Here is a 15,621-nt window from a genome sequence, read left to right as displayed (position 1 = left end):
ATGCCCCTGCAGTAGAAAATAGAAAATTATTTTCTACCGTGTGTTTTCAGTGTGCGCCAAATTCAGAATTACTGCCCAGGGCATGCATTAGCCAGGTGGTAATGCCGAGTTGTTGCACGCTGGACGTGTGTAGGCCTTACACATCTTTGTAAAAGGACCCCTAAGTGACTTGCCCAGGGTCACAAGAAACCACAGTGGGAATTGACCCCCACTATGCTAATCATTAGGCTGCTCTTCCACTCTGCTAGAGTAACCATAACAATTTAATTTAGCTTCATGTCATTCTAATATACATTTTAATATAATAATTTAGAGTATAAAAACTGTAACAAACTTGACAGAGGTAGGTGGTACCTTATTGACTAACCAATTTATTGAGGCATGAGCTTACAAGGACAGGAAGCCATTACGTCAGATGCATGAAGTAACATTCAGGAGATGGACACACATACATGAAGACACATGGGAGAGGGAGTGAGATACAAAGTTAAAGTATTGATAAGTGCAGGGCGGGGGGGGGGGGGGTAGAAAGGGAGTTCTAATAGCAGCATACTTCAATTAACTGACAGCTGTGGTGAGTAAGAGAGAACAAAGTTGTTGGTGAGGCCCTACTTGTAATACTGTGTTCAGTTTTGGAGGCCATATCTCGTCTTGGATGGAAAAAGACTTGAGGTGGTGCAAAGGAGAACTACAAAAATGGTATGGGATTTGCTTTGCAAACCGTAAGAGGAGAGACTTATCAACCCGAACATGTATACCCTGGAGGAAAGGAGAAACAGGGGTGACATGATACAGACGTTCAAATATTTGAAAGTAAACTGAGATATAGATTTTGGGGTTTTTTTTTTGCCCTGATTTTGCTTGAAATTAAAATCTGGTGCCAGGTTTCTGAGACAAACACCAAGTAATTCCCAAATAGTGAAAAGTAAAACTCCTTGCCATCAACTTTAAGAGGATAATTTTATAACACGTTGTCTACATTGAGAGGTCAAGAAGGTGTCTATGTATAGCCTATTTTATGAAGACATCGATGCCTACGTGTTTTTATAAAATACTAGGAGAAAACTGGCAGTCACTGCATCTAGATTGAAGTTATGGACATTTACATCTGCCTGGGAGCAGAGGTAATTATTAGTCTATAAAATATATGCTTACGAGTATATTTTGTAAATTACATTGTAGTTTTGTCCATGCTGTGCCCAAATTCCAGCCCAGAATATGCCTGTACAAGGATACATCACAAAAAGTTCAGAAATGGAAAACAATAATATCAACCTCTCTCACAATATGCTAATATATCAGCCTAAGCATTTATTGTACTTCTGTATTATGTACTAGACTTGTACAAATCTAAATTTTGTAACCGCCTTTTTAGAAATATGTAAGCCACATTGAACCTGCCATACGATGGGAAAATGTGGGATACAAATGCAATAAATAAATAAATAAATAAATAAATAAATTATGCAGAAGCATGTGGCTTCTGGCACTGTGTGCACTTTTAAATGCTTAACCTGGGGGATAATCTTGTAAAGCATGTAAAAGAAAGTTGATCACAGGAGATGAAGTAAAAATACTTTTATTGACAATAGCCTAAATTGGCCATGTTTGCCTTAAAAGGCTGTTTCAGGGGCAGCAACTGGTAATTAGACATGTCATAAATTAACTATTAGTTCATCTCTAGTGGTCCACTTTCATTCTTCGTGGATCCCACTTGCCTCTCTTGTGTTGATACTGTAAAAGAAGGTTGTGTATGTGAAAATTTTTATAAAATTATCCCTAAAATATTATTTCAGTCCTTAAAATTCCTAATAATGCAATAGGGAAAAATGAATTCCTTCATTAATCATGGATCAATATATGAATCTCATTTAAAACCACAGCTCTTTCATATTTCTAACCTTGTGTTCAGAAATATTAAAGCTGCTAGGAGTACGCAGGGACATCATTGAAAGAGAAGTTGTGAATCATTCATGTTGTGGCAAGCAAGGATTTACAAATCTAATGTAGAAACATAAATTTAGCAATAGACAGAAGGAAACTTACAATACAGCACAGTCAGCAAGGAAGGGGCGGTTGACCTACAGATATCCTTTTTGAAGTACATTTTGTGTTTCCCAAGATCAGTACATAGAGTGAACTTACAAAATATGATTGATGGTACATGTCTTCATTAATTTGGTACTTTATTATTTTACTACTACTACTATTTAGCATTTCTATAGCACTACAAGGCGTACGCAGCGCTGCACAACATAGAAGAAAGACAGTCCCTGCTCAAAGAGCTTACAATCTAATAGACAAAAAATAAAGTAAGCAAATCAAATCAATTAATGTGTACAGGAAGGAGGAGAGGAGGGTAGGTGGAGGCGAGTGGTTACAAGTGGTTACGAGTCAAAAGCAATGTTAAAGAGGTGGGCTTTCAGTCTAGATTTAAAGGTGGCCAAGGATGGGGCAAGACGTAGGGGCTCAGGAAGTTTGTTCCAGGCGTAGGGTGCAGCGAGACAGAAGGCGCGAAGTCTGGAGTTGGCAGTAGTGGAGAAGGGAACAGATAAGAAGGATTTATCCATGGAGTGGAGTGCACGGGAAGGGGTGTAGGGAAGGACGAGTGTGGAGAGATACTGGGGAGCAGCAGAGTGAGTACATTTATAGGTTAGTAGAAGAAGTTTGAACAGGATGCAAAAACGGATAGGGAGCCAATGAAGCGACTTGAGGAGTATGAGTAAAGCGACCCTGGCGGAAGACGAGACGGGCAGCAGAGTTTTGAACTGATTGGAGAGGGGAGAGGTGACTAAGTGGGAGGCCAGCAAGAAGCAGATCGCAGTAGTCTAAACAAGAGGTGACAAGGGTGTGGATAAGGGTTTTGGTAGAGTGCTCGGAAAGAAAGGGGCGGATTTTACAGATGTTGTAAAGAAAGAAACGACAGGTCTTTGCGATCTGCTGGATATGAGCAGAGAAGGAGAGAGAAGAGTCAAAGATGACCCCAAGGTTTCGAGCTGAGGAGACAGGGAGAATGAGAGAGCCATCAACAGAAATAGAAAACGTGGGGAGTGGGGAGGTGAGTTTGGGGGGTGGGGGGAATGAGAAACTCGGTTTTGGTCATGTTTAATTTCAGGTGGCGTTGAGACATCCAGACAGCAATGTCAGACAAGCATGCTGAAACTTTGGTTTGGATGCAAGGTGAGATATCAGGGGTAGAAAGGTAGATTTGGGAGTAATCAGCATAGAGATGGTAGAAAAAGCCATGGGATGAGATTAATGAACCAAGGGAAGAAGTGTAGATAGAAAAGAGGAGGGGACCAAGAACAGAACCCTGAGGTACGCCGACAGGCAGAGGGATAGAAGTAGAAGAGGATCCACCTGAGTGAACACTGAAGGTGCGGAGGGAGAGGTAGGAAGAGAACCAGGAAAGGACAGAGCCCTGGAATCCAAGTGAGGACAGGGTATCGAGGAGTTTTGATGTCTTAGGGCCCTGTTTACTAAGATGAGCTAGCGTTTTTAGCATGAGCCTAAAATTAGCACACACTAAATGATAGAGACACCCATATATTCCTATCAGGGGCGTAGCCACGGGTGGGCCTGGGTGGGCCTGGGCCCACCCACTTTGGGCTCGGGCCCACCCAGCAACGGTGCAGAGAGAGACGCCGCGGCCAAAAGAATTCATCTGCTGCCGGCACCCTGCAGGCCTTCTTTCCTCCACCTCCCCCCCCCCCCTCGGGCAGCGCAGTGTCTAACACTACAACAAAGCTGCACCGGGTCCGTCTTTCCTCCCGCTACGCTGCTGCCCTCTGGCTCCATCTTTGTTCTTCTGCTGCTTATCTGCAGCGAGCGGATCCACGCGTTACCAGGCTGTCTGTATGCTGCCTGCGACTGCTTCCTCTGTGCTGGCCCCGCCTAAGGGGGCGGGGCCAGCATATAGGAAGCAGTCGCAGGCAGCATACAGACAGCCAGGTAGCGCGCAGATCCGCTGCAGATAAGCAGCAGAAGAACAAAGATGGAACCGGAGGGCAGCAGTGTAGCGGGAGGAAGGACGGACCCGGTGCAGCTTTGTTGTAGTGTTAGACTGCGCTGCCCGAAGGGGGTGGGGAGGGAGGTGGAGGAAAGAAGGCCTGTAGCCAGCGTGCCAGTGGTGGCTGGGGAAAGGGAGGGAAAAAACGTGCAGCACATGCTGGAGGGTGGTTTGTTTGTTTGTTTGTTTGTTTGTGTGTGGGTGGGGGTGGAGACAGGAGCACTGTTGGGATGAGGGAGTGAGACAGGGTAGAGCTAGGTGGGGGGAGGGACGGAGAGATGCTGCAAGGGGAAAGAGAGGGAGAATTGTTGGATATGGGTGGATGGGGAGAGGGAGGGAAAGGGCATGAGAGAAAAAAACGTGTTGCACATGGAAGTGGAAGGGAGAGATGAGAGGGGAAATGTTGAACATGGCATTGAGGCGAGGGAAAGGAAGGATGGAGAGATGGTGGTAGGTGGGGGGGAAGGGGGTAGAGAGAGATGTCAAACCAGGGGCTCAAGGCAGGGAGAGGGAGAAAAGTTGGACATGAAGGTGGAGAAGAGGAGAGGAAAGGAGATATGCACAAGTGGGGGAGGGGAGAAAGAGGGAAGATGGATCCAGGGAGGGGAGAAAGAGGGAAGATGGATCCAGGGAGAGAAGATAGACAGTGGATGGTAGGGAAGAGAAAGGGAAAATGCTGGATAATGGGGGAGGGGAGAGAGATGGGACAGGAAGATGCTGGTGATGGGAGGTAAAAGGGATAGGGAAATATCAGGCTACAAGGTAGAAAGAGGGAACAGATGCTGGGCTGGAAGGGTGGAGGGAGGGAGACACTGGGAATGGGGGAAGCATGGGGGAAAGGCCCAGGGAGTGGAGATGGCAAGGAAAAAATGAGAGAATAGTGATCACAGGGGGTAGAAATATGGTAATGGCATGTAGATTGAAGATGGAAGGGAAAGAACCCAGCCACACCTCCTAAAGGGAGGCTGGGCACAACCGGGCCGATGGCCTGCGACGGGGGGGAGGGAGGGGGGAGGCGGGAGGAGGGTGCAGGGAGGATAGAAGGTAGAGATAGGCAGGCAAAGGGTTAAAGCAGGGGAGGGGAGGGGAGGGGCGGAGAGAAAAGAAAAGTTAAAGGAAGGGATGGCCGTGGTCAGTGGCGGTAAGAGGAGAGGTTGACGCAATGACACCAGGGGGTACACAGCAACATACCAGTAACACTACTAACTGAGATGCTGATTACAGGGGCAGAAAGACCTCTTGCAAAGTGATAAGCATAAGCAACAGTACGGCTGCATAGTGGCAGCAGGAAAATCTGGACAGCGTGTCTCCTGGCTTAGGCGGCCGGGGGGGCCAGAACGCTGTTTTGGATATTATGGCTGGGCATCCTTAAGCGGGATGCGCCAGGAGTCTACGGGTGCTGGTAATTGGCACAGGGAACCCACAGGCTGCTTGGGCGGCAACCTGTGGGGCATACTAAGCATTTGCGAGACCCGAAGCTGTGTACCCCCAAGTTATTAATTGATGATAAATGTTAGTTATGTGGTTATGACAATAATTATGTTATAATATGTTATAATGTTGTTTTGAATTGTAATGTAAAACGTTCCTGGCTGCGGCCAAAAATAAATCCAACATTCTTTAAGATGCGTTTTGGTGTAGTGTTTGCGAGTGAGGCGGAGCAAGTGCCGAGTGCACGAGTTGAGAACCCAGCCACACCTCCTAAAGGGAGGCTGGGCACAACCGGGCCGATGGCCTGCGACGGGGGGGAGGGAGGGGGGAGGCGGGAGGAGGGTGCAGGGAGGATAGAAGGTAGAGATAGGCAGGCAAAGGGTTAAAGCAGGGGAGGGGAGGGGAGGGGCGGAGAGAAAAGAAAAGTTAAAGGAAGGGAAGGAAAGGGGAATTTCCTTTCCATTCGGGACAGCAAGGAGAGAGCAGCGTTCTCCCACCCACCCGCCCAGTCAGAAGGCACTAATTGTCGCAGCAGGCGGTAAGAGGAGAGGTTGACGCAATGACACCAGGGGGTACACAGCAACATACCAGTAACACTACTAACTGAGATGCTGATTACAGGGGCAGAAAGACCTCTTGCAAAGTGATAAGCATAAGCAACAGTACGGCTGCATAGTGGCAGCAGGAAAATCTGGACAGCGTGTCTCCTGGCTTAGGCGGCCGGGGGGCCAGAACGCTGTTTTGGATATTATGGCTGGGCATCCTTAAGCGGGATGCGCCAGGAGTCTACGGGTGCTGGTAATTGGCACAGGGAACCCACAGGCTGCTTGGGCGGCAACCTGTGGGGCATACTAAGCATTTGCGAGACCCGAAGCTGTGTACCCCCAAGTTATTAATTGATGATAAATGTTAGTTATGTGGTTATGACAATAATTATGTTATAATATGTTATAATGTTGTTTTGAATTGTAATGTAAAACGTTCCTGGCTGCGGCCAAAAATAAATCCAACATTCTTTAAGATGCGTTTTGGTGTAGTGTTTGCGAGTGAGGCGGAGCAAGTGCCGAGTGCACGAGTTGTGGAAGGCTGAGAAGGAGAGAGATGCGGAATGGGAGAGCTAGTGGGTGAAAGGAGATGGAAATGTGATAGATATCTGAAAAGTAAAAAGAAGGAAAAGATTTAGAAAGAGGATGAAATTTGAGTGTACAGAGGCAGAAAAGAAAAAAAAAAAAAAGAAAGGAAAGAGCTAAAATGGAAGGATCAATATTTCAGAGGTAGGTGTAGTGAGGAAATGAAACAACAGGAGAAAAAAGACAAATGGACAACCGCTTGAAGAATTAGCAGAAGACAGACAGGAAAGTGGGAAAGAGAAATTGGGACCAACATGATGGAAAAATAAAATATCCAGACAATAAAGGTGGGAAAATCATTTTACTTTTAATATTTTAAATGGAATATGTTAAGTTTGGGAAATGTGCATAGCGGATATCTTTTTATTGTGTTACGTAGAAAAGGAAATGCGCTTTTGTTTTGTTTTGGGGTTTTTTTTCTCCAGTGTTGCAGTACATGCTGAGGTTCCCAGTTCAATTTTGTCTATATATTTTTATTTCTAATTTGTGATCCCTTGTTCTGTAATTTGTGACGGTCTGTCAGTGTGACTTTAAGGGCAGATGAGGAGAGGGAATTGGGAGAGGGGCTTTATTTTCTGCCCTGGTCACCAGCATGGCTAACGGCAGCCCTGACCCTTGCTGTAGCTAGTGGGGATTCCCAAGCCCTACTAGCTGGGGTCTCTTCTGAAGCTGGCCAGAGATGCCTTCTACTGAGCTTGGCAGATGGGGCAGCATCCTGGAGCTACTGACAACTAAGCATGTATGGGGGTGCTGGCATCAGTGGCTCGAGGAGTTGCTGCTGCCTACTGGGCTTGGTGGAGAGGAGTTCTGGCCATCTTTACTGGAGGTCTTCAGCTGACAGAGATTGGGGATCCTCATCTGCTAAAGTATTTATATTTTGAATTGGGAAGTGCTGGGGGGGGGGGGGGGGGGGAGAGAAAATTTTGTGCCCACCCACTTTGTGCTCAGGCCCACCCAAAATTGGCTGTCTGGCTACGCCACTGATTCCTATGGGTGTCTTCAGTGTTTTGTATGCTCTAACAACGCTAACGCACCCTTAGCACTGCTTAGTAATTAGGGCCCTAAGAAAGTTGTTTCATAACAGGGTGCCTAGGCAGAGAAAACATCTAGGCACACATATATCACATCTATTTTATAAAGATGTTTAGGTCTCTTTATAAGATTAGATTAGATTACCTCATCAGAAAATAGGCACCAGCACTTACAGATGCTCATATTGACAGTGAAAAAATACCCTTATCTAGACAGGAATTAACCCAAACAAGTAATGATATTTTACATTCAATTGGGGCACATTTAATCAAATAGACCAGACAGACATCTAATATACAAAATGATGATGCATATTTTCTAAAAAAAGAATTAGATTTTGACCACTGGACCAGACTAAAGTCAGATTAACTCCTATCAGCTAATGAAAAATGTAACGAAGATGGAATATTACAGGGCATAAGAAAACTGAGAGTGAATTTTTAATAATTTTATGCTCAAAGAATTCAGCAAGCTGGGTAGCGCTAGGAGTTAAGTACAGTATGAGTCTCTGTTAACTGATGAATATTTGGAATAATCTATATAAATAAAATCCCCCCTCAGACGTTCTGAAGCTCACTCCATCTGTCCTGAACTCCTGTCCTCCTGGTAGGTTAGGCTATTCGGACTACTCACCCTCAGTCTCAGCCTCAACATTCTAAAGCACACTCTGAGGCTTCAACAATTCGTATGTTCGAAGCTCTGTAAAGAGTAGTTACTTACCTGTAACAGGTGTTCTCCGAAGACAGCAGGCTGCATATTCTCACAAGTGGGTGACGCCACGTCGGCCCCGGAGGATTTTAAAGCAAAATCTCTTTACGGCGTTCCGACGCGCGAGCGATCGTACTGCGCATGTGCGCACACCTCTTCCCGCTCGCCGTGCGGACACGCCCCTCAGTTAAATCCAAAAGATGGAGGAGACAACTCCAAAAGGGGAAGGTGGGAGGGTTTGTGAGAATATGCAGCCTGCTGTCTTCGGAGAACACCTGTTACAGGTAAGTAACTACTCTTTCTCCAAAGACAAGCAGACTGATATTCTCACAAGTGGGGTATCCCTAGCTTCCAGGCTTACACAACACAACAAACAGTGGTCAATTGAGTCTCGCAACGGCGAGGCCAGAATAAAATTGACCTGAAAAGAAGAAATATCTAAATGAGTGTAGCCTGGAACAGAACAAAAATGGGCTTAGGAGGGTTGGAGTTGGATTCTAAACCCCAAAGAAGTTCTGCAGCCCCGACTGCCCAAACCGACTGACGAGTCGGCTATTGCTGAAGGCAGTAGTAAGATGAAAATGTGTGGACTGATGACCACACCGCAGCTTTGCAGATCTCTTCAATAGTGACTGATCTTAGATGAGCCACCGACTTAGCCATGGCTCTAATTTTGTGAGCCGTGACATGGCCTTCTAGAGTCAGTCCAGCTTGGACAAAAATGAAGGAGATGCACTCTGCTATCCAAGAAGAAATTATGCAGTTTCCGACAGCAACTGGCATTAAAAGAAATAAACAACTGGGCGGACCGTCCGAGGGAGCTCGTCTGCTCCACGCAAAAAGTGCGGAGCTTGCTTTTGCCAGGGTTTGCAAGATGAGGGAGAAAGAATGTTGGCAAGACAACTGACTGGATCAGCTGGTACTCTGATACCAGCGCCAGTAAGAGCTTTGTCTGCATGCAGCGAACTACTCTGTTAAGATGAGAAGTAAGGTAAGGCGCTTGAGCTACTAGAGACCGAAGCTCACCGACCTTACGAGTTGAGGAACAGCCATTAAGGAAAACGACCTTCCAGGTCCAATACTTCAGATGGCAGGAATCCAGTGGCCCGAATTGAGCTTGCAGCAGCTGGATGAAAACGACATTGGGACCCCAAGATACTGGATAAGGAGTGATAGGAACTCTGACCGAAGCATAAGAGCCAACTGTCAAAATTATTGTGGGTGCTAAGCCCAACAGAAATAATCTCCCCTAGACACATACAAGGAATTCTCTCAATATTGGGGGAGAGATAAACCTCTCGTGAAGTGGACAGCTAAAGGCTGACCTTTCACACGTTGATGATAAGCTCTATTGCACAAAGATGAATACTGACAGAGTTGGTCTTGAGACCAGACTCAGACAGGTGTAGAAAGAACTCAAGCAAGGTCTGTATAAGACAAGATGCAGGATCTAGGGCCTTGCTGTCACACTAGACGGCAAACCTCTTCCATGAAAAAGAATAACACCTCTTTGTGAAATCTTTTCTGAAAGCAAGCAAGAGTCGGGAGACACTCTGGAAACTCAACGAAACCCCACTCTCAACATCCAGACCGTGTGAGCCAGAGATTGGAGGTTGGGATGTAGAAGTGCCCCCTCGTTCTGCGTAATGAGAGCTGGAAAACATTCCAACTCCAGAAGAAGAGGGAATCCTATCTGACGCAGCTAGAAAAGAGCAATCCGAATCATGGCTCCACAATCTTGCTTGAGAAACAGCAAAGTCTTTTCCACCAGATGTATGGGAGGATACGCATACGGAAAACCTGTCTCCCAAAGAAGGAGAAAGGCATCCGATGGTAGCCTGCCGTGAACCTGCAGCCTGGAACAGAACTGAGGGACTTTGCGATTGGACTAAGTAGCAAAAAGATCCACTGAGGGGTCTTTCGAACTATAGGCATGCTCAACTGTAGCATTATCCTGCTCAGCCTGTCGGCCAGACTGCTGTTTACGCCAATTAGATAAGTGGCTTGGAGAAAACATGCCGCATTGCGGTCCCACCGCTACATCTGCATGGCATCCTAACTCAGAGGGCAAGATCCAGTACTCCTTTGTTATCGAGTACATCACAACCCGATTGTTTGTTGAATTAAAATAATTTGGTTGGATAGCCAGGAGGGATGCAACCTTCGTCAGCAGCTTTTGACTGAGTAAGATGCCTCAGAATCAAAATAGAGAGAATTAACCACCTCTGAGGGGAATACCGAAGACTGGCGAACAGTCGGGTTACATCCTCTAGATACCCTAAACTTGATACCACTGGGAAGCTAGGATGCACTGAGCGGATGTCATGTGCAAAAGTGCCATGGGAGTTACATGAACTGCGGAAGCCATGTGTCTAGAAGTCTCAATATGTACTGTGCTGTAATCTGTTGAGACGGGCAATCATCGTGTTAAGGGAACACATGCACTCCCAGTCCATGAAGATACGCTGCAACAACAGCCAGGCACTAGGAAAAAAACATACTCTGGATGCAAAGAGAGTATAAGTATCCTGTAAATCCAGAGAGCATAACCAATCGTTTTCCTGAAGTATGGGAAGAAGGATGCCCAGGGAAAGCATCCTGAACCAAATCTGTTTAGGCCCCTTATGTCTATGATGGGACACAACCCACAAAGAAAGACCTGGAATAGAATCTCAACCCTTCTTGCCCTGGTGGAACGGGCTCGACTGCATTGGCGCTGAGAAAAACAGAGAGTTCCTCTGCAAGTACTCACTTTTGATGGAAGCTAAAGGATTAAGCTTCCAATGAACAATGTGGAGGGTTTGATTCCAGATTGAGAATGTATCCTAACCGGACTAGTTGAAAAACCCCACCGGTTGGAGGATAAAGAAGTCACCTTTGGTGGAGAAAATGTAAACTTCCCCCCCCCCCCGACAGGCAGAATGGCCGGTACGGACATTTTTTTTTTTTTTTTAGTGGCTATACTGAATTGGAGCCAGTCAAAAACCCCTCTGTTTCCTGGGGAATAGCTGCAGGGGCCTGATTAGGTGCACGCCGCTGACTAGAACGAGCGTGCTGAGGCATAGCCCGAACTGGCTGTCGAGAAGTAGGAGTATAGGTACGACCCCTTAAGGCACAAGGAAAACTACTCCTCTCTCTAAAGAACTTCCAAGATGAGGAAGTGTATGTACAGCATATCTACAGTTTTCTGCTGAGTCTCCTCCTCCAGGAGAGAGGCACACAGTCATGAGAGTCTGCGCATCACTGTACCTAGAGCAGAAATCTAGGTGTTACATTACAAGTGTCGAAAATGCCCTTGGACAGGAACCTGCGACACACCGTGTGCTACCTGACCACTTGGTGAAAAGGTCTAGCCTACTCCGGTGGAAATGCTCGTAAAGATCTGACAAGACTTGATTTGGGATGCGATCATGCCAGCCTGGTACGCCATTCTCCAAAAAAGGCTAAGGATGTATGCTCTGGCCCCGGGGGCGCCAAAGTAAGTTCTTAGAACTCCTATCTGTTCTGAGTGCAGAAGACTCAGGTGAAGATAGTAGTCCAGGACCTCTAGCATCTGGGCATTGGGATTCACAATCTCCTCTGTAATGTCAGATGACCATCATTGAACTGAACTAACTACTCAAACAGAGCAGCTCAGATCCAAACACGTCCGATATGGAGGCTACTATGGGTCGAGAAGTTGCCCCAGTAGGGTGCGAACACCCATACCAGAGGCAGCATCGGTGAAGGAGACCAGGTGAAAAGCCAGATGCCGCAGGAGGCGGTAGCACCCATGGCATCCAATGGTACCCATGGTCCCGAAGCCAAGGACAAAGTCTGGAAATACAATGGGAATCGAAACCAGACTGCAAGACCATGGCACCGACGGTACCGATGATACACATGGTACCGATGGACCTCGGTACCAATGGTACCCATGGTACTTGGTACCGATGATAGTCATGGTATCTGGTATCGATGGTACCTATGATACCTGGTACCGATGGTAACCATGACATGTGGTACCAATGGTACCCCTGATATCCGACACCAACAGCACCGACGGTACCGATGGTACGCATGGCACCGACGGTGCTCATGACACCTGGTACCAATGGCACCCATGGCACCGATGGTACCTGGTCATGATATCTGTCATGATACTCGGTACCGATGGGCGATGATACCTGGTACCGATAGTCGATGGTGCCCATGATACCTGGTGCCGATGGTGCCCATGATTCCCGGTACCGACAGCACCCATGGCACCGATGACACTCGGCATCAACGGCACCCATGGTACCGATGATACCCGGTGCCGACGGGACCCATGGTACCGATGATACCCGGTACCGACGGGACTCATGACACCAACCATGGTACCAATGTAGTTGGCATCGACACTCCTCGGTACCGACGCACCGATGATATTCGGTACCGACAGTACCCATGGCACCGATGATACTCGGTACCGACGGCACTCATGGCATCGATGATACCCGGTACCGACAGCACCCATGACACCGATGACACTCGGCATCGACGGCACCCATGGTACCGATGATACCCGGTGCCGACGGGACCCATGGTACCGATGATACCCGGTACCGACGGGACCCATGACACCGACCATGGTACCAATGTTCCTGGTATCGATACTCCTCGGTACCGACGCACCGATGATATTCGGTACCGACAGTACCCATGGCACCGATGATACTCGGTACCGACGGCACTCATGGCACCGATGATACCCGGTACCGACAGCACCCATGGCACCGATGACACTCGGCATCGACGGCACCCATGGTACCGATGATACCCGGTGCCGACGGGACCCATGGTACCGATGATACCTGGTACCGACGTACCGGTGCATCGAGTCCAATGCCAGGATACCTCCATAACAGAGGGAGCAACGCTCTCGGCACCGACTGATGTCTGAAGCCCGGATACCTCCATAACCGAGGGAGCAAAGCTCTGGGCATCTCCTTTGGGCATCCCTGGCAGAGTAGAATACGTCTCGTTACTTTGAGACACTACTTGCGCTTCACAGGGAGATGATCCGGCCCAAGACACATCCGCCGATGCGCCCGAATGACCTGCCAAGCAGGAGGCGCCGAGGCAGGTGGAGACCTATTCGATGCATAACTATACCCAGCGTGCATCGGTCTCTGTCGGACTCCAGAATGATCTCCTTTGGGCATCCCTGGCAGAGTAGAATACGTCTCGTTTCTTTGAGACACTACTTGCGCTTCACAGGGAGATGATCCGGCCCAAGACACATCCTCCGATGCGCCCGAATGACCTGCAGAGCAGGAGGCGCCGAGGCGGGTGGAGACTCACTTCAAAGGTTACACCACTGATATTTGTGTCACCAGGTTGCCCATTCAGTGGCTGACCAGGGATGCACCTGCTTAGGTTCCTGGTTTTTCCTGTAACATACACCTTTTATGGGGCTTAAAGACAGTGGTGTGCTGGAGCAGGCTGTCACAGCTCTGGAGAGCCGTTTGTAAAGTTTTAATAAATGGATCATAAAAATGTGGGCTTGTTTAGTTTGCTGGCTAGAGAGAGCCCACAGATAACAATATACCAGCACTTTCAAGAAAAAAGAAAAGAAAAGCTTATATGCTTTGTTCAGGCACAGCCCCTTGTGACTCTGGCAATTACTTAAATTTTTTCTTGCCTCAGGTACACAAAAAATACCTGTATATATAAGCCACAATGAGCCTGCCATGAAAAGTACAAATGAAAAAATAAAAAAGAGATTTTAACTCCGAAGACCTGAAGAAACACGAAGCCCTAACGAACTCCGTGTCTCCTCAGACGCGGAAAAAGAAAAACTGAGGGGCGTGTCCGCACGGCGAGCGGGAAGAGGTGTGCGCACATGCGCAGTACGATCGCTCGCGCGTCGGAACGCCGTAAAGAGATTTTGAGATTTTGCTTTAAAATCCTCCGGGGCCGACGTGGCGTCACCCACTTGTGAGAATATCAGCCTGCTTGTCTTTGGAGAACCATTTTTAAGCACACTACATCTCTGCCCCGCCCTGACCTATCAGAGAAGGGAGGAGTGTCACAGCTGCACCACTCTGACCTATCAAAGGGAACTGAAACAGGAAAAGGGAGGAGCGTCACACTGAATGACGGACCTATCAGAGGGAAGTCAAATAGAAGAAGGGAGGAGCGTCAGAGGCCAAGGGGACGGCTGTATCTACATCTCATAGGTTTCCTTGCTTTCTTTTCAGTGTATTGCAGCTGCAGCCACTTAGGTAAGTCTAGCAAGCCTGTCAGCTACTGAATACAGAAAGCAAAACATAGCATGTGGGAACTTGCTCCATTTTGTTCTCTGGAATGCAGTGATTATTATACAAATGGTCTTGCTTTCATTATTTTGGTAGGGGCTGCCTTCATGACTGTCCACAGTCCCCCCCAGTCCTGACACCTGACAGGGGGGATAGGGAAGGACACTCACTGTCTCACATAAGCACTCGCACACACTCATTCTCACATACACACACGCTCTCTCACAGACACACTCACACCCACTCTCTGTCACAAACACACACTTGCACATTCTCATTCTCACACAGTCACTCTCACAGACACTCTCTCAAACATACACACTCCGCGCAAAACCTTGCAAGCGCCCATTTCATTTTAGCCAGAAACGGGCCTTTTTTACTAGTTTCTTTATAATTCAAAGCAGGTGTCTCTGTTAATCTAGTGTAGCACTCCTTTCTAGTTTCTTTTAATTTTTGTTTATAACTTGATACTGTGTGTCTCCATAATTGTCGATTTTTATACTACTATGCTTATTCCATTACATTCTAATTTTCTGCAAATTTTGTTTAAATTTTAGAAGATCCTGAGTAAACCATTTATTACCTTGTCTATCATTTTTTACCTTCCTAAAACTAGCGGACACCTCATTCAAAATAGCCTCTCCATAGTTGTTCCAATTATTAATAAACGATATTGAGTCCTCCCCTTGCACATTCAATAACAACATAAGAACATAAGAGTAGTCATACTGGGTCAGACCAACGGTCCATGTAGCCTAGTATCCTGCTTCAAACAGTAGCCAAGCCAGGTCACAGATACCTGGCAGAAACCCAAATCGTGCCAACATTCCATGCTACAAATCCCAGGGCAAGCAGTTGCTTCCCCATGTCTGTCTCAATAGCAGACTATGGACTTTTCCTCTAGGAACTTGTCCAAACCTTTTTTAAACCCAGAAATGCTAACCATTGTTACCACATCCTTCGGCAAAAAGTTCCAGAGCTTAACTATTCATTGAGTTAAAAAATATTTCCTCCTATTTGTTTTAAAAGT

Source organism: Microcaecilia unicolor, chromosome 2, assembly GCF_901765095.1.
Source record: "Microcaecilia unicolor chromosome 2, aMicUni1.1, whole genome shotgun sequence".
NCBI lineage: Eukaryota > Metazoa > Chordata > Amphibia > Gymnophiona > Siphonopidae > Microcaecilia > Microcaecilia unicolor.
Note: the sequence above shows the minus strand (reverse complement) of the source record.